The sequence below is a fragment of the Pinus tabuliformis genome, chromosome 3_1 (genome assembly GCF_031772625.1).
Source record: "Pinus tabuliformis cultivar Carrire ecotype Pingquan chromosome 3_1, CPIR1, whole genome shotgun sequence".
NCBI lineage: Eukaryota > Viridiplantae > Streptophyta > Pinopsida > Pinales > Pinaceae > Pinus > Pinus tabuliformis.
Genome location: NC_142301.1, coordinates 920,970,399 through 920,990,092, shown reverse-complemented (window position 1 = coordinate 920,990,092; position 19,694 = coordinate 920,970,399).

The window sequence follows — 19,694 nt, the reverse complement described above, 5'->3', positions numbered from 1 at the left end:
AGCAGACACAAGGGAAGGATTCACGAAAGAAGCAGGAGAAAGCTCCTCTCCGGCCTCCCTCCCCACCTTTAACAAGAGCAAGGGTGGCCATTGGGGATGCACACTCCACGGGTATGTCAAATATACCTCTCTCTTTTGCTATTTCATCTTTTATAATTCCTGATTTGCCATCCTTATCATTAAAATCTTGGGCCATGGAAACTTCGGGTATCCTCCCTTCTCCTCCCTCCTCGATTCCCCCTGGTTCCTCTATCAGACATCCTTGGTACAGCACTGCACTATCACCCCCCCCTGTATACTCCTTCCCCCAGCCCTCCCTTATGGGCGGCCCTCTTGGCCCTGCCTCCTCCCATCTTCCCCCTGAACCTCATTATCCCCTTCGCTCCAGGATGCGCTCCTAGGGCCTCGACACTATTCGATTTGAGGTGGTATCCCCTCCCCCCCCTCCTAAGTCTCGTGGCCACCCATCCCACCTCTCCAAGGCTAAGCATCAGGCAGGGGAGGAAATTGCTACAGGCAAACAAAAAACTATCAATTGGGCCCTTAGAGCGGAGCAAGGCCCTCAACCCCCCCTTCCATGAAGATACTTTCCTTCAATTGTCGTGGGTTGGCCAGCCCGGAAAAGAAATTGGCCCTCAAACGTCTGTTTGCCTCTGAGCCGATAGACATCATTTTTCTCCAAGAAACTCTAGGTCCAGCCAACACTTTCTCTCATCTTCTTGAATCATGGCTCCTGGGCTAGACTTTCCACTCCCTTGATGCAATAGGGAGATCGGGAGGACTAACCCTGGGCCTAAATAATCGTTTCCTTAAAGCTCTGAGGGTCTGGGGTGGTCGGGGATTCCTGGTTGCAGATATTTACTCCCCTACTCTTGAAATGGAATACAGAACCTATAATGTTTACGGCCCCTGCCGGGATAGAGCAGCATATTGGAGAACTTTATTTAACTATGCCCTTCTACAACAGGAGAATATCCTTCTGGGGGGTGACCTCAAATTCTCCCTGGCATATGCAGAATCTTGGGGAAATCAAGCCCAAGTAGACGCTCTGTCTAATTTCTTTGGGAACCTTTTAGAGTCTCATAAATTCATTGACATCCCCTTAGCCAAGATGTAGCCCAGATGGAGGAACAATAGAACAAGGGATGCATGTTTAGCTCGAAGACTGGACAGATTCATCACTAAGGAAGACCTAATCAGTAGAGGAGCTAGAATTAGACAATGGGTGGGCTCGGGTGGCCTTTTGGACCATTGTCCTATTTACCTTGAGATACTGGACATTAATGCCAAACCGAAGGCCCCGTATAAATTCAATGCTACCTGGCTCCGGGACAACGAATATATAAAACTGGTGGCAGAGTTTTGGAAGGCCAACCCCCCTGGCACATCTGGGGACTTTGGCCATAACTTCGCGCATAATATGAAGGAGCTGAAGGAACTCTCCATGGCATGGGCCAAGAAGAAGAAAAAGGAGGAGGATCTATCCCTGAGTCAAGCGGCAGTCGACATCATAACCATTGAAGAAGATCCTGGAAGTGGTGGGATGACCCAGGAACAAAAGGACAAACACATAACTACACTGTTGAAGAGAACCCAAATCCTAAGAAATAGAGATGAAATTTGGCGACTTCGAAGTTGAGCCATATGGTTAAAAGAAGGGGATGAGAACACTAAATTCTACCACAAATCTTCAAATGGCCGGAAAATCAATAATACTATATGGGATCTCCAAGACTCTCAGGGACAATCAGTACAATATTTTAGAGCTTTGGCTACACTGGAATGTACACACTTTCAAAACACATACAAGGCTCCTACTACTGCTACGTTAGCTGAAGTCATGCAGGTCACTCAACTGTTCCCTTGGTTCGTAGATCAAGAGATGGAATAGGAGCTCTTAAGGGAAGCCTCATTACAAGAGCTCAAAGATACACTAAAGTGGCTAAAGAAAGATAAGAGTTCGGGGCCAAATGGATGGTCTGTGGAATTTTATTTAGCCTACTTTGAGATCTTGGGAGAGAACCTCCTTAGACTTGTTGAGGAGAGCAGAACCAGAGGAAGGATCTAGGGTGGGTTTAAGTCTACCTTCTTTGCACTCATTCCCAAAGCTGATAAACCCACATCCTTTGATGACTTCAGACCCATATGCCTGTGCAATTGCATATACAAGGTAATAGCCAAAATCATTGCCAATCACATCAAGCCCTTACTATCCCTCCATATTTCCCAGGAACAATTTGCTTTCCTGCACAATAGGCAGATCCATGAGGCGATAGGCACTGCACAGGAACTTCTCCATTCGGTGCAGCTTAGGAAATTGAAAGGAATGATACTGAAGATAGACCTATCAAAAGCCTTTGATAGGGTAAACTGGCTCTACCTCCGCATCCTATTAACTCACTTGGGCTTTCCCTTCCCCTTCATAAAGTGGATAATGAGCTGCATAACCGATGTTCCTTACAGTGTTCTTATCAATGGGTCAGCATCCCCCTTCTTTCATGCTGAGAGGGGACTCAGACAGGGCTACCCTCTATCCCCTCTCCTCTTTCTTCTTATTATGGAAGGCCTTAGTCGCCTTGTTGAAGCTGAACATAGGCAGGGAAGGATAAAAGGCATCAAAATATCAGATTCAATTATTCTGACACACTTACTCTTTGTGGATGATGTACTCATTTTTCTCAGCGGAAGCCTTGGTGACCTCACTACCCTTCACCAGGTCATGGGAATTTTCCAAAAAGCCATGGGGATGGTGCTGAATGAATCTAAATCCACCTTGACAGCAACTGGATGCTCTCAGAATGAAACACTATTTTCCCTTAGAAGATTCCCCTTTACAACTCACTCCATTGAGGAAGGGCTAAAATACCTGGGTTACCGACTGAAGCCCTTTGGCTACAAGATCACAGACTGGGCATGACTCATATCCAAAGTAGAAAAGTGTCTGAATGTTTGGTACCACAAATATCTCTCCAGAGCAGGCAGACTTGTACTGATAAAAGTTGTACTTGAGGCAACTCCAGTCTACTGGATGACCTTAGCTTGGATCCCCAGAGGCATACTGAACAGATTGCAAAGCATATGCTGCCGCTTCCTATGGAAGGGGAAACAACTGGGCAACATTTTTTCTTGGACCAAATGGGAAACCCTTGCACTGCCAAAGAGATGGGGAGGCTGGGGAATAAAGAGATTAGATTATTTCTCCAAAGCACTGGCAGCCAAGCTGGGTTGGCAGCTCCTCAATAATTGCAGTCTCTGGATGAAGGTGGTCACTGCTAAATACATCTCACCCACAACTCCACTTGACTGGATCAGACAAGGCCACGGGCATCAGGGGAACATCTCAATCATCTGGAAGGCGATAACTAAGGCAATGGACCTGATAAGAAGCGACCTTACTTGGAGAATTTGATCTTGCTCCTTGGTTCATATAGGGGAGGACCCCTGGGTAGGATGCACCAACATGCACAGGCTACCAAAGGACCTGAGACAACACTTACTAAACCAAGGCATTACTCACATAAGCCATATCGCAGACAATGACAGATCCCTTTTATCTCAGCTGGCCTGGAAAACTGGAGCTACACTTAACATTCCCCTGCCCTGGCAACACCTATGGAGACAATACATATCTGTGCTAATAGAGGCCCATGTCAAAATAATGGAGGGGGGAGATGAGCTCATTTGGGCATATGCAAAAAAAAGGTACTATTCCCCCAAAATCGGAAACTAAGAGCAGCCCCCGAGCCAAGCTTCTAATGTGGTCCATTCTCAATAACAAAGTCCCGACGGGTGCGAATTTAATGAAGTGATCCTTCTCGGGGCCTTTTTGGTGCCACCTCTGCAGGAACAGCAACGAGGATTCTGACCACCTCTTCCTAAATTGCCTTGCAACTCTAGCTCTATGGAACGGCTTCCTAGCAACACTCCCTTCATCCAGCAGATGGCATGGGAACAACATAAAGGATGCTTGGAGTAATTGGTGGAAGGAAAACAATGGTAAGGAAAGAAATATACCGGTGGTGATAAGCTGGGCGATTTGGATCGCCAAGAATCAAATTATCTTTCAAAACCAATCCCCCCACTGGCCTTCCATCCTGAACCGAGCATCCGCGGAATATCAGATGATCCCGAAAGAATCAACACACAACCAGATCAGGAGAGTTGAGGCAGAAACCATTGATCATTCCCTCCCATGGGCCTATTTTGACGGCTCAGCTCAGGAACAGGGATGCGGAGGAGGAGCCATTCTACACATATCAGACACTCACTCCTATAAAATACAAATGGGACTAGGCCGGGGAACAAACAACTTTGCCGAGCTTCTGACCGCCAAATATCTCATACAATTTGCATTGCATAAACATTGCACGCACTTACAACTTTTTGGGGATTCAAAACTGGTTGTTAATTGGATCAACAAAAAATACATCTACAATGCATATACATTGAAGCATATATTGGATGAGATTCATAGACTTATTTCATCATTTGACTCATTTACTTGTCACCATATTTACAGGGAGCGGAACACCATTGCTGACCACCTATCCAAAGAATCCGCGGTCCGGGATGATGACATCTGGTTGATTTGCGAGGAACTGGATGGTGTTGTATACCAACACTATCACAGGCCCTTTATAGATCCAAAACTCTTTTGAATAGCATGTGGAAACTAGCTCCTGCTCTATTATTGATGCTTACTTTATTTTTTGTATAGATGTACATATTTAAACTGAACATATTACTCACTCTCTGTGAAGAGAATGATAGCTTCATTATCCTTTTTTGATATATCTTTGATCGCTCCATCTGTTTGGAGAACTACAAGTTTACAATTTTGATACAGGCAAATGCCTCACTACAGAAATGCTTATGCATATGCAAAATGTAATTTTATTTTTTATAATGAAAATTACGACTTTTTCCACGGGAAAAAACATTTGGAAGTAGAAAACATATATCCATAGGACTCTCTCTCTCTCTCTCTCTCTCTCTCTCTCTCTATATATATATATATATATATATATATATATATTATTTTTGTTATTAATATTTAAAATGTTACATGCCAACTCCATGTTAAAAAAATGAATGAATTATAAATCTCTCTAAAAAAAACCTATTAATGGAATAATAATTCTCTCACTCTTTATATATATATATATATATATATATATATATAGTTGACATTGAACTATTTTATTTATGATCCACATTCTACACATTAAAATGTAAATACATGTTCCAGTCATATTGGGAAGTACAAAACATATAACTACAGGGCTCTCTTTATATATATAAAATTATTTTTATTACAAATATCTTTTAAAATGTTATATATGTATATGTATATGTATATGTATATGTATATGTATATCTATATATATATATATATATATATATATATATATATATATATATCTATATATATATATATATATATATATATATATATATATATCTATATATATATATAATTTTTGTTATTAATATTTAAAATGTGTATGTTAATTCCATATTAAAAAGTGAATGAATTAAAAATCTCCCTGAAGAACTTATTAATGGAATAAGAATTCTCTCTCTATATATAGTCCATATTAAAAAAACTTAACTAAATGTTATAACATACATAATTAACGTTGAACGATTTTATTTATGATTCATATTATACACATTAAAATGTTAATACATGCCCCAATCATATTTGGAGTAGCAAACATATTTTCATAAGACTTTTTCTCTCTCTTAATGTTTGTTATTAATATTTAAATTGTTACATATAAACTCTATACTAAAAAATGATTAAATTACAAATCTCCCTAAATAACTTATTAATGAAATAAGAATTATCACTCTATATATATATATATATATATATATATATATATATAATCAATATTAAACTTGTTTTTGTTATTAATAGATTTTAAATGTTATATACCAATATAAATCCGTGTTAGAATGTTAATACATGCTACAATCATATTTGGAAGTAAAAGACATATATCCATAACATTATGTGTGTATAACTCTCTCTCTCTCTCTCTCACACACACACACTTGTGAACTCCATATTATAAAATGAATGAATTACAAATATCTTGAAATAAGCTATTAATGTAATACAAAATCTCTCTCTTTTTATATACAAAAAAATTCATATTAAACTTTCTTTTTTTATTAATATGTTTTAAATGTTACATATCAACTCCATATTAAGAATTCAATAAATTACACATCTCTTACAATAAAAAGAGAAAGTATAAGATTTTTTTTGCCCATAGATGGTGACCGAGTGTTCTGTTAAGGCAATCTGTGGTGAAAAAAGTCATTCGTTCAAAATCTTGTGGGAAAAAATCAAGTCATGCTTACTCAAGCCACATGTTACGCATATTCTGGTCATCTTAAGGCTCACTTTACCTAACAAACCTAATGTGTGTGTGTGTGTGTGTGTATATATATATATATATATATATATGATTTTTTTTAACTTACATTACTTTTTTTTCTTTATATAAACTTGGTATAAAACTATGTTATTTAATATGAACATTGAAATATTTTATTTATGGCTAGGAGTAAAATATTCTTTTGTTATTATTTTCCTTTTAATTAAACATAGAATGAATTACATATCATGTAATATCAATTATATTATTTTTACATAGAATCTATCAACTCCATATTAAGTAGTGAATGAATTACACATCTCTTTAATATATTTTTTTCCTGCGAAAAGAAACCCACGTTTTCATTTATAATAAAGGAAAATACATTCTATATATACGCACTTTCATGTGCATTCCACTATATCTAGATCAACCCATATTCTCAGATAAAAACCAAAAATCATTTGTAGGTATATGAATATACATCTATCAAAGTATCATCAAAAGTAGCGACAGGAAATAAGTTATTTTTTTTATCAGACAACTATAAACCATAAATAGAAGTCTATTAATAAACATTGCAAACAAAATGGCTACATATGCATTAGAATATGGTAAATAAGTATGTAAGAAATTAAAAAAAGGCTCATTAAATAGGGTCTGTGATAGAACTGAAACTGTTTAGAGCCCTTGAACTCAGTCACCACCCAGAATCCTAGATCCAAGAGAATGTTTGCTTTAGAAAGCTGGTTAGTGGTCCCATTTCTCTCCCTGTAAACATGGCAACATGAGAAGGATGTGAAAAATAACATAATACGTTGAATGTCACCGATAATATCAACAAGCAATAATGTATTGCAACATTGAACCCATTTCACCCAATTAATAACCACAAGTGAATCCCCAAAACACTGAAGGTGAGAGACCCCATGTACAAAAACAAAGGAAACAAGAGCCCAACATGCAAGAACCTCAACCCAATTATTAGACCCCCTTCCCAGGCCCATCTTCACATGAAAATAATTGGACTCATTTAGATGAAGCACGAAACTCCCTCCACAAATTGGATCATTCCCCTATGAAGCCCCGTCAAAGTAGCCCCATGGTTTAGTATACTCCAACAGCTCCAAAAATATGACCCAACCGTGAGAAGGTGAATGGACCTGTGAGAAATTATTAAGGATCACCAAACTCTCCATAATAGAATTCATAGGACATGATGGAGAATCCAAAAAAATGGCCTTATTGTGCGTAATCCAGATCCCCCAACTTTGAATCAAATGAAGAGATCGGAAAGGATGTGTGGCCCTATTCCCTACCCAGGCCTACTAAGCAGAAGAGAAGGAAAAACCTTTCCAACAACAATGAGGCCCCAGGATAGAGCAAAAAAAATCCTAGACACACACCATAAATGGGAAATGTAAAAAAAAATGGTTGATCAACTCCCCTTACTCCTTACATAGTGCACACTGCCTTAGCCCATTCTTAAAATGACGTTGCATTAAATCCCATGTTCGAATATTTTCAATCATAATGGCCCATACAAGAAACTTAGATTTTGATGGGCACCGAGATTTCCACAAAACACCCCTCCATCAAGCAATATTTGGTCCCAATGCAGCCGCACTGAGAAACATATAACCAAGTTTTGAGGAGTAAACATCGTGTGGAGTGGTCACCCAAACCAATTCATATGTTCAATCACAAAGTCGAATATGAAACGACCTCAAGGCAGGCATAAAATTTGGCAATTGAAGATCTCGGGTTGTTAACCAGCCTTGACGCACGGGGGCTTCACTCAATGAACCTATGACATATCACGTGCGTTCATGGAATATTAAACAATACCTTTAATTTGACTACATATTGGAAAATACCTCTAAAAATCACATTATTTAACCCTCTACCAATATGAACCCAATACACCTTCCAAATTTAAAATCCCCTACTTTCATTAGATATTGTAGGTATCCATTTTTTCATTAACATATTTTATACCCATTTATATTTTTTTCATTAACTTTGGCTCCATTTTTTATACTTTCCAATATAAAAACCATCTACCCCCTATATATCCCCCAATATATTATGTCATTTTTTCCTCAATAAATATCCCCTAATATGAACCCACGTGGTATGGTATTGCTCCCACAGTGAAGCCCTCGTGCCTTGACACCCCATAGTTGTGCACTCTTGATAAAAAATATAGGACAAACAATATATTCCCCTATCATGAAGGAAATAAAGAAGTGGTTGAGAGAGTATCTGATCGTTTAAGCACTTGGGCAATGGGTCCATACCAATACGAAACCTTTAACCATTACCAACCCGCAAAGCCAAGCTTGAAGCCACCAAATCAAAAGATTGAGGAGTCGCACACCAAATCACTGAGATATTTTGATGGGGCTTGTTTGGCATATGAATCCAATCCTCCAAAGGTAGGGGGTCAATGTACTTCTTAAAAATCACTTTTGTCCACAAATTTTCCATGGAAATAAGCCTCCAAACACTTTTGGAAGCCAGAGCTTTGGAAAAAATAAATATGTTTTGTAAACCGCAACCACCAAGAAGTATGGGAATAGCCAATATATTCCAATGCCCTCATGGTAGCATTAAATGCACCTTTGATCCTTCCCACAGGAATTTGAAACACAACCTCTAAATATGTTCCAAAATACCTTTTGGTATTCGTTCCAGTCACATCCAGTAAACTAGAATTTCCTCCAACACCAATTTTCAAGCCTATGAAAGCCATCAAAAGTACCACATAGAAAGACACTTTTCCAATTTGTCCAATAACCAATATCGGTCTAATTTTAAATAAAATTTTGGTTTTAATTGAAACCAGATGTACTTAAATCCAACCTCAAGTGTCGCAATAGGATAGGGGAAAATAGTGCTAATAACCTCAATCTCTCGACGCTCCAAATTATGAACCGCGATAGTGGATTTTTGTACATTAATTAGCATGCCCATAGAAGAACCATATAGGTCTAGAAACTCAACAACTTTGTTGAGGTCCCCAGCAGACCCATTAAAAAATATTAAAATGTCATCCATAAATAATAAGTGTGAAATAGCCAACACCTATGAAATCTGCACCCCACGAAAAGTCTTGGCATGCACCGCATATTTTAGCATTAGATCGAGACCTTCAACCACCAATATAAATAAGAGTGGAGATAAGGGGCACCCTTGTCACAACCCATGCTACAACAAAAAAAAGAGGAAGGCGGAACCATCTATGAGCACATCAAAAGAAATAAAAGTAAGGCACCCCATAATCCAGCTGATGAAAAGGCCATCAAAGCCCACATGGATGAGAAGCAGGAGAATGAAAGACTAGTCAACCTATTCATAGGCCTTAGAAATATCAATATTGAAAACAACCCTTTTAATTTAAAAGTCTGATACTATGCAAGCCTTCCTGAGCAACCCCAATAGCTTCAAGAATTTGTCTACTAGCCAAGAAACCAAATTGTTTTAGAGAAATGACCTTTGAGAGAATAGGCTTTAACCACCTAGTGATAACCTTTGAGATTACTTTGTATACACAATTACATAATTAAATGGGCTTGATATTCTCAAAATATGTGGGATTATCCACCTTAGGGATGAGGGCGATGAATGTGGATTTAAATGAAGGGATAATTCACCCATTTTGATGAGACCCGTTGATAACCAAACGAAGGTCCGAGCCCATAATTTCATAAAAAGTAGAGAAAAATTCTATAGCCTAGTCATCTGGCCTAGGAATCTTATCTTTTTGAAATCTTGAAAGGGTTGGTTTCAATTCCACCTCTAGAACCTCCCCTATGAGTTCCAAATTTTCCTCATCACCAACAAAACGTGGAAAGAATTGAACCACCCTAATAATATTTTCCACATTGATCACCCAAGGCATGTTGAATATTCTTTTGAAGTGATTTACCGCCATGGTATCAGGACCCTTTAAGTTTGATACATTGCACCCATCCCCATCCACCATACCCTAAATGGTATTTTTCATTTTTCGGCCCTTAGCATATGCATGGAAACAATTTGTATTTTCATCCCCCCTATCCAACTAAATTTCTCTACTTTTGAGTTGCCATGAATCTTCCCAATTTTCTAGAATCGCCTTTCTCCTGGCAACCATACCATCATATGTGCCCTCAACATTTGAGATTGAAAACCCCCCACATCCCAAATCTAAGAATGCCCCTATGTCTTGTTCAACCTCCAAGAGTTATGCTTGTTTCTGCGTATGACAATCCATATCCCACTCTTTAATCACAACTTTCAAGTGTACAAGATTCCGAGTAAATTTCCCTACAACAGAAACATTTTCCCTGACATCATGAGGAGTCCAATGCATTTTGGAGAAAAACGACAAAGGCCTCCTCTTTTACTGATTTCGAATTCATTTTAAAAGGACTAGTCAGCTTTTGATACAACCCTTTTTACTCCAAGAAAATAGGCCTATGATCAAACATACCCCTTGATCCAGTTCATTGATGGATAAGGGGAAAGGCTACAAGAGTAGATTCGGAAATCAAAAATCTATCAATTTTCTTTGTAATATGTTCCTCCCCTACCCTTTGATTACTCCAGGTTGGGACCATAAGAATAGGAGGTACATCAATCAAATGACATGAAGAAAACTTGTGTCCAAAATAATCAAACAGGGAGTCCGACCTAGCCTGAGATCCCCACAACCCCACATCTCCCATGGATAAATTTATATCCCCCACAAGAACAAGGAAAGGAAATTGTATAAGATACATCCCAAGAAGAGTATTCCAAAAAACAAGCTGATCTTCGTGAGGACCATAGATATATATAAAGGTCAGTTCCTTGTCCAACTCCGAGGAGTACCCAGTCAACCCCTGACCAAAATGCATACTCCAAAATTTGTGTGCCTTTCTCTTCCAGGAATCCCACCCCACTGCTAGACAACCCGAGAAACCCTAAACATCACTAGAAATGAAATGTCATGAGGGCAGAAAAGACTCCAAGAGCTTGACCATATCATCACTCTCCCCAAGGGTATCTTGGAGAAAAATAACAGCATGGCTTTCTAGAAAGAAAATTCATTTTTAAGTCAGTTTTTTGGGAGAATTGGAAACTCCCTTGCAATTAAAGGATAAGATATGCATAAGGAAACCCCATTAAAGGATTTCATTTATCTAAGCATCCCATCCATAGAAGTCTAACAACCCAAAACCAATTCCACGCATGCCTTTGCCTTGGCCAAGGAGATGTGAGATTTCCTTCCCCTAACCTTGCCCGAGGAATTCGACACTGATACAACCCAAACCACCTAAAGGACCACCCAACCCCACAAGCACCAAATGAGATTGAAGGTGATGTCATAATTTTCTCGCATCTAAATCCCCAAAATAAATCAACAAAACGAAGGCCCGAGACTAAGACAGATCAACATGATGACTCAACACAAACAAAGGCCCCTGACGAACACACATGATGACTCAAACATAACCATTAAGCATAGGAATCAATATGTAATTTATGAAAAGGGAGCACAATCGAATTACTAGGATCTTAAGACAACTCCTGTAAAATAACATGCCTCGCCACCTACATCGAGGATGCAAAAGGAACAGGAGTAGGACCCAAGCTAAACACTAGCATCGGGGCAGGGATGGACAAAAAATTTGACACCAAATCCTAAGCCCAATCATTATCCATAGAGGGATTCCCCCCGCTCCGAACCACCAAAACCCTAGTTTGTACGTTGCTTCTTTGTAAAATTACCATCATTTGAATTGCCTCAGAAAGAGAGGTTGCATTGGTTGACCAAATTCCCAATCTTATGACATCGTCTGCACCGAAAAGTGAGACCTTCATAATCTAGGTCTTGTAGCTTAATAACATACTTCCCAATGTTCATGGTAGCATGCAGTTTCTTCTTAAAGTCCAAGCACACTAGTACCCTCGCTAAAAAAATTTCCTGCATCTCAAGAGTCAGAGTAGTCCACATCAAGGAACCACCCAAGACTATTACCCAAAATTTTCAAACTCTGAGAGTTCCACATGTTTGATGGTAAACCAGGAAACCAAACTCACACTGGAATTTCATCCATGCTCTCCTTCATGGCATCTAAAAGGGGAGTCCAAAATTTAAAAAGAATTGGCGTAGAATGAATGGACCAAACCCCCATTGCAATTTGCTCTACCTCCTCTTTTGATTTAAAGAGTAAATGAATCCAACATATGGCCAAAAGGAAAATTTATGGGGTATTTGAAATCATAGGCGCTATGACCCTGTCATGCTACTCCATTATGGTGCTTAGTTTCAATTTTCTCCCACGAGGACGCCCAACCAAATATTTTTTGGCCAATTTTTTTGCATCTGCCATTTCCACTTCGTCACCCATGCATAAATTGTATCGGGCTGGAGAGAGATCCCCTTTTAGAGATTTTAACTTATTTTTTCTAGTAGTAGGCCGACCATATAGGCCCACCTCTAGTGACTCTGCACTCAGTACTTCATGAACAAAAACTTCTAGCAAATGAGATATAAGAGGCTCCACAATTGGCCCTGAATGACTTACAACAGAGTGCAGCCAATATGACCAAACCCTAGTGATAATGATGACCTCGACAAAGGACGCACCCCACAACCTGTAACCAAAGGTGAAAGGAAGTTAAAAGAAGAGGATCCACCACTATAATTGCAATTTAAACCACCCCCATGAAACCGTCAACAAATGGACAAGTCATAGCATAAATACCCTCTTTTGAGAAACTACAAAATGTGAAACCATCAAACACAACATGAAGAGTAAAACCCCTGGACAAAGGAAAAATACCAGGACTTTGCACTATCAAAGAGGAAAACTAACATGTGGTAGCAGGAAGAAAAGCCCACGGGACCAAATTGGAAGGATTCCAAGGTAGCCCAACACTCAGGTTTGAACCTAAAACAAAATACCCCAAAGACGGAGAAATGAAACCCCCATTTGTGGAAACTTCCCCATTTGACACAAAAATGGAGCCCTTATTGGGACTAGTTGTGTCATAATCCACATGTTCAACGTATTCCATCAGAAAATCACTGCTCTTGCGAGATCAGCCAAGATAAAAAAATAATCTAGTCCTAGAAAGGCCCAATATCACCACAATAAACAGTAAAAAACCAAAGAATAACTGAAAGTAGTGACAAAACCGATGGATAGCTCTTAGATTCCAAGATTAAACCTCAAAACTAGGAGTTACCCGACCAATGAAGGGTAGTGAAAATGACAAAAGCATTAAAAAGGGCATAGAAATAAACCTTGTCACTTACCTTTCACACCATAAAAAACAATGACCAACACACCAATGGAGACAACAACAGAACGAGTAAACCCTGGGAGCAGGGAAAACCTCAGAGCGACTACCATCGTTTTCATTAATGCATCAATTAATATCTTCATTCTCTTCTTTCATATCTCTTTAATATTAAAAATTAAATTATTTTTTTCATTACTTCCAATTATTTTATCTCTATATAAAGTGGATGTAAAATTAAGGTGTTCCCATGATCACCATCTCTCATTCCCAGGAGCCCAGTCAAACTCCATTCTCCTCCCGACATTCTCCTCTGTGAATTGTTTGGCATCTTGTCTGCAACCTTGTTCCACATAACCATAAATCAGGAAAGAGGAAGAGCTAGAAACCCTGACATAGAAAGAGGTTGTGCACAACCCCCCACCAACTTTGATGATGCTACTATTGCCACCATGTTCGACAATGGTATTCTTGACTCCATTTCCAGGGAAGTCTTGGCCATGGAGGAAGTTGAACTACGACGGGGCTACCCAATCCTTTGGGCACTCAGGAACCTCCTCATTTTACAGATAAAAGAATGTTCTCAAGAGAGAATGTAAGCGGTTGCTTGGATTGTCGACCTCTCCGCTCACTAGAGCCATGGTGTCTCCTCCCTCAGGCGTCTCACTAGAGTTCTACGCCTGGATTTTCCACCAAACATCCCCTCATCTTCTTTCCCTGCCCCTTCCCCGTCCCACTCTTCACCCATATGCTCATCCTCCCCACCCTTCCCTGGCACCCCTATGGCTCATCCCCCTCCTTCCCATGATCTTGTCCCTTCGGTGGTCGACACTCCCATGTCTTCTCCTCACCCAAACCCCTAGGCCTACTACATCCAGGAGGAGAACTCAATGGATACTAGCAGTTTGCAAGTTCATGGCACAACCCAAGTGTAATGCGGCTCCATCATGGCAACATTGCAGGTCCAATGTCACAGAATGTAACACCTGACAACATGACTTCTCTCAGGTTGGCCTTCTCTTCACATTTTTATTTCTCTACAAGTCATTTTTTGTCCTCCACCTCAAATAAGAACATCCCAAAGCTTGGCGGCTTGTTTGCACATATTTTTTGCACACCACATATCAAGGACCCGTGTCTTGACTACGAACCTCCTCTCTGGCACGCTAGGCTTCATTTTGGATGTACATGTAGCAACCACATTGTCTCAATTAATACATGCATGATTTTGATCAATAGCTTTTTTATAATACAAACAGTGAAACTGCAAGGCTCTGGTTTCTCCCAACCGCGGCAAAGACCTTTCACTCTTCATCTATAGTTTCCTCCATCTGAGGCAGAAAATTGTTGGAAATACTGAGAGGGGGGGTGAATCAGTATTTTCTTTCAATTGTTATTATTACCAGTTTAATTCTTCACAATTCAAATAAAGAAATGTATAAGTATAATTTTATTGAATAAAATAATAAATACAATATAAATGGGTTCCAAGCTCCAACTTGGTTTTGAAGAGGCTCCGACCTCTAGGGCTTCGACTCTATCTTATCAAGGCACCAACCTTGGATTTAGGAGCACCAACTCCAAGGACACCAATCCTTCCAATTCTAAGGCATCAACCCCAAGGGCTCCGACCCTATCTTTCAAGATGAAACAGGTCAAAAGATTGTCCTGCCACTCTATCTTCAGCTTCCTTCTTAGCTCGGCCTTCATCTTCTGCTTCACTTTCTGTGTCAGCTAGACCTTCGGCTTTATCTTCTTTCGCTGGACCTTTAGGCTTCATCTTCTTCCACTAGACCTTTCGACTTCCTTTTTCTTCCGTTGAACCTTTTAGCTTCCTTCTTTCTACTGTTCCTGTAGCTTCCTCTGTCTCTTCAAGTTCACAAGTTGTGAACTTCTTTATGCTCTATTTGTGTGCCCGAGATAGATACTCAGAACTAAAGCATTTTAACTCATTTTTATACAAGTTTCACCAATGACTAAAGGACACGTCTATTCGAGGGAGGCCGACTTATATATTAAAAATATATATCGGAGAGTCTTTTATCCATAGACTTGATTATTCATGGAAACCATATAAGAGCTGCTATACCCACATGGAGGTCCCACATGCCACATCATCACCTTTAATCACAATCGCAACTTCATGAAAAATCGGAGTTATTCCTAAGACTCTTTGATATGCGATAAATACAAATCGGAAGTGTTTACATTGGTGGGTTTTAAACAAAGACCCAACCAATCACCAAGAAGCACTTTAACACAGAACCCGCTAACGAACACCGGTCTCACCTGAATGCACAAGACCAGACCCCAAATAAAATAAACTCGTGTCCATAAACTTCTCAGGTCCACTCAGTCCCAAGTCTTATCGGATTAATTCTCCACCATTGATCTCATCATTAATCTGATGGTTGTTGATCCACCCAATCAACAAACCCAATCATCGATCCTCCACTGTTTGATCAAGGTGCATTGGATCCAATGGTTCACAACAATATCGGTCGGGGAACTTGCGCGACGCTTAACCTCCCTTATGGAGCCGATAAGGATTATAAATCCTTGATCTATAAAATTTCAGGTCCATTTTGAGATTTAACGTCCGATCACTTTATGACCTGATATCCATTGGATATACGAGGTCATCAAATCTATGGCTTGCGGGTCTTCAACTAGAACATGGGTTAAAACAGAGATTGGCAGCTAGGATTTGAAAATGAGATCGACGTAAGTGTTGACTTCTCTTCACTCTTGCGCTCTTCCGCTCTTCCGATATGGCTTCTCCTCTTTGGCTTCTTGCTCCTATTGCTTCATGGAACTACTACTCTATTATGTCTGTATATATATATTCAATCCACTTGGGTCCTCCATCTCATCATATCATCATATATCAAACTTTCATCACTATGAGCATTATGATCAATGGGCATCAATGGGTAATCATCACAAACACTACTATATTGACATCAATGACAACCTAGATTAACAATCTCCCCCTTTTTCATTGATGGCAATATTCTTCTTCTCTCCCCCTTTGACATCAATGGCAAAGGAGTGCACAAGGACTCCCCCTGTCGAACTGCTCCCCCTGTCATGCAACATCTTTATGAATCAACTTAATATGATGCTAGAGAAATAACCCCCATATTTTGGCGAAGATGTTCAAATGCTTCTCGAGGAAGAGGTTTTGTGAAAATATCAGCTATCTGCTCCTTAGTATTGATATATTCCTAGTTGATGTTTTGTTCAGCTACTTGTTAACGAAGGAAATGATACTTGGTTGGAATATGTTTGGTCTTAGAGTGCATCACTAGATTTTTGTTGAGACTGATAACACTTGTGTTATCATAATAGATGGTGATTGGTTAATTGGTACCTATGTTAAAATCTTTCAGAGCTTCCTTCATCCATAATATTTGAGTACAACAATCTGCAGTAGCTATATACTCGGCTCTGTAGATAATGAAATGGATGTTTGTTTTTTGTTGAGCCAAGATACTAGACAATCTCCCAGGAAGAATGCATTTCCACTAGTACTTTTTTGATCATCGACACTTCTGGCCCAATTAGCCTCGGTGTATGTAGTCATAGTAAGAGTTGAACTCTTAGGGTACCAAAGACCAAAATAAGGAGTTCCTTTCAATTATCTGAAAATTCTTTTTACAGCCAACAAATGGGATTGTTTAGGAGCCGACTGAAATCTTCCCACCATTCCTACTGCTTGCATAATGTCAGGTCTCGTAGCAGTTAAGTATAGGAGGGCTCTAATTATTGACTTGTAATGAGTTGCATCTACCAAAGGAGAGTCATCAACTTTGCTTAATTTGCAATCTGTGGTCATAGGTGTGCTCATGGGTGCACAGTATTCCATTCCATATCTTTTAAGCATGTCTTTAAGATATTTTGCTTGAGATATGAACATGCTTGTCGTGGTTTGAGATACTTGTAGTCCAAGGAAGTAAGATAACTCTCATATCATCGACATTTCGAACTCTTTTGACATATTTTGAGAAAACTCATGGCTCATCTCATCCTTATTACTAGCAAAAATCAGGTCATCAACATAGACAAGAGTGACTAGTAACTTATCCTCATCCACCTTTATGTAGAGATTACTTCTTGCCACCCCCTTCTTGAAGCCTTATTGTTGTAGATAGTGATCCAATCTTGCATACCAAGCTCTAGGAGTTTGTTTCAACCCATATAATGTCTTTTTCAACTTACAAACAAAGGCTTTTCCTTCTACTAGATTAAACCCTTTTGGTTGCTCCATGTAGACTTCTTCCTTGATTCACCATTCAAAAATTCTGATTTTACGTCCATTTGATAGATTTTAAATCCTTTTGAGCAATAAAATGCCAAGAACATCCTTATAGCTTCCACACGAGTTACTGGTGCAAAGGTTTCTTCAAAGTCAATTCCTTCAATTTGTGAATAGCCTTTACAAACAAGACTTCCATTATTTCTGATGATTTGTCCATCTTCATTCATTTTGTTTTTGAATACCCATTTGGTTCCAATTATATTTTTATCCTTTGGACGAGGTACCAGCTCCCATGTCTCATTCTTCTCGATTTGAGACATTTATTCTTCCATGGCTTTTACCCAATGAGGATCCTTACTTGCCTGAGTAAATGTTTCTGGTTCTATCATAGATAGGAGAGCAACACCATTTTTCTTTGGTGTACTTGTCATCCTTCTTCGGGTTTGCATCCCTTCTTCTATATTGCTAATAATCTTCTCCTCTGGGCGATATTTTTGGAGAAACTTCATCTTTGAAAGGGTTTGAGATGGTTCTTTTTCCTTGTGTTTTTCTTGATCTTTTTCCTCTTTTTCAGGTTCTTCTTCAATGAGAGGGTCAACTTCATAATCTTCAATTTCTTTTTCTGGAAGGTCTTCATCAATCTTCACATCAATTCTTTCCACTATTTTCCGTAGTCGATTATTGTAGCACTTTTAGGCTTTGCTCCTTATAGAATATCCAAGAAATATTCCTTCGTCAACTCGAGAATCAAATTTTCCTGGTGAGTCATCATTGATTTTTATGAAGCACTTGCTTCCAAAATCTTGAAGTATTTTACTGAAGTAGGTCTTCCGTTCCATAATTCATAAGTAGTCTTCTCATTATTTGGTCTTAGTTGAGTTCGATTCATGGTATAAACAACTGTCTCGATTGCTTCTCTCTAGAATTTTGGCTGCAAGTCAGCTGCTATTAACATTGTTCTTGCCATTTCTTGAACTGTTTGGTTTCTTCTTTCAACTACCCCATTCTGCTTGGGTGTTCTGGTAGTAGAGAGTTCTCTTTTTATTCCATGTACTTTACAGAATTCATCAAATTCTTTTGATGTGAATTCTCCCCCTCTATCTATTCTAAGGCATTTAATATTAGAATCCTTTTCATTTTCGACAAGAGCTTTAAGACTCTTAAAACACTGCCTCAGATTTATATTTTATGAAATATACCCACATCATTCTAGTATAGTCATCAACAAATAAATAAAAGTACCTTTCTCCTTGTAGTGACAAAGTTATAGTTGGTCCACATAAATCAGCATGGATGATCTCCAAAGGTTTTGATGTACAAAACTCCTTGGTCTTGTGGCTGGTTCTAGTTTTCTTTCCATGTTGACATGGACCACATACTCCTTGATTTGGCTTGAATAACTTTGGGATGTCTCGTACTGCATTAATCTTGTTGATATTGATCAAGTTATCTGTTGGGTGTGGAGCCTGATTATCTTATGTATTCAAAGGTATCGCCGCATTGGAACCAAGTTTGTAATGGGGTGGCAATGCCGCCCGTAAAATATTCGCTGTAGGGGGGTCCGGGGGGGCGGCTACGATCTTTGGGAGCTCCCCCCTGGCGGGGGATCGGGGGCAGTGCCCCCATAGCTAAGAATAGATGTAAAATTTCCTTGTAAAATGTTGTAATTTCGTAGTCAATCTAGACCGTTCATTAGACGAACATTTGATGGTAGAAGTTATGTTTAATTAGGTTTTTTTACCCTAGAAGGCAACCCCTCACTATATATG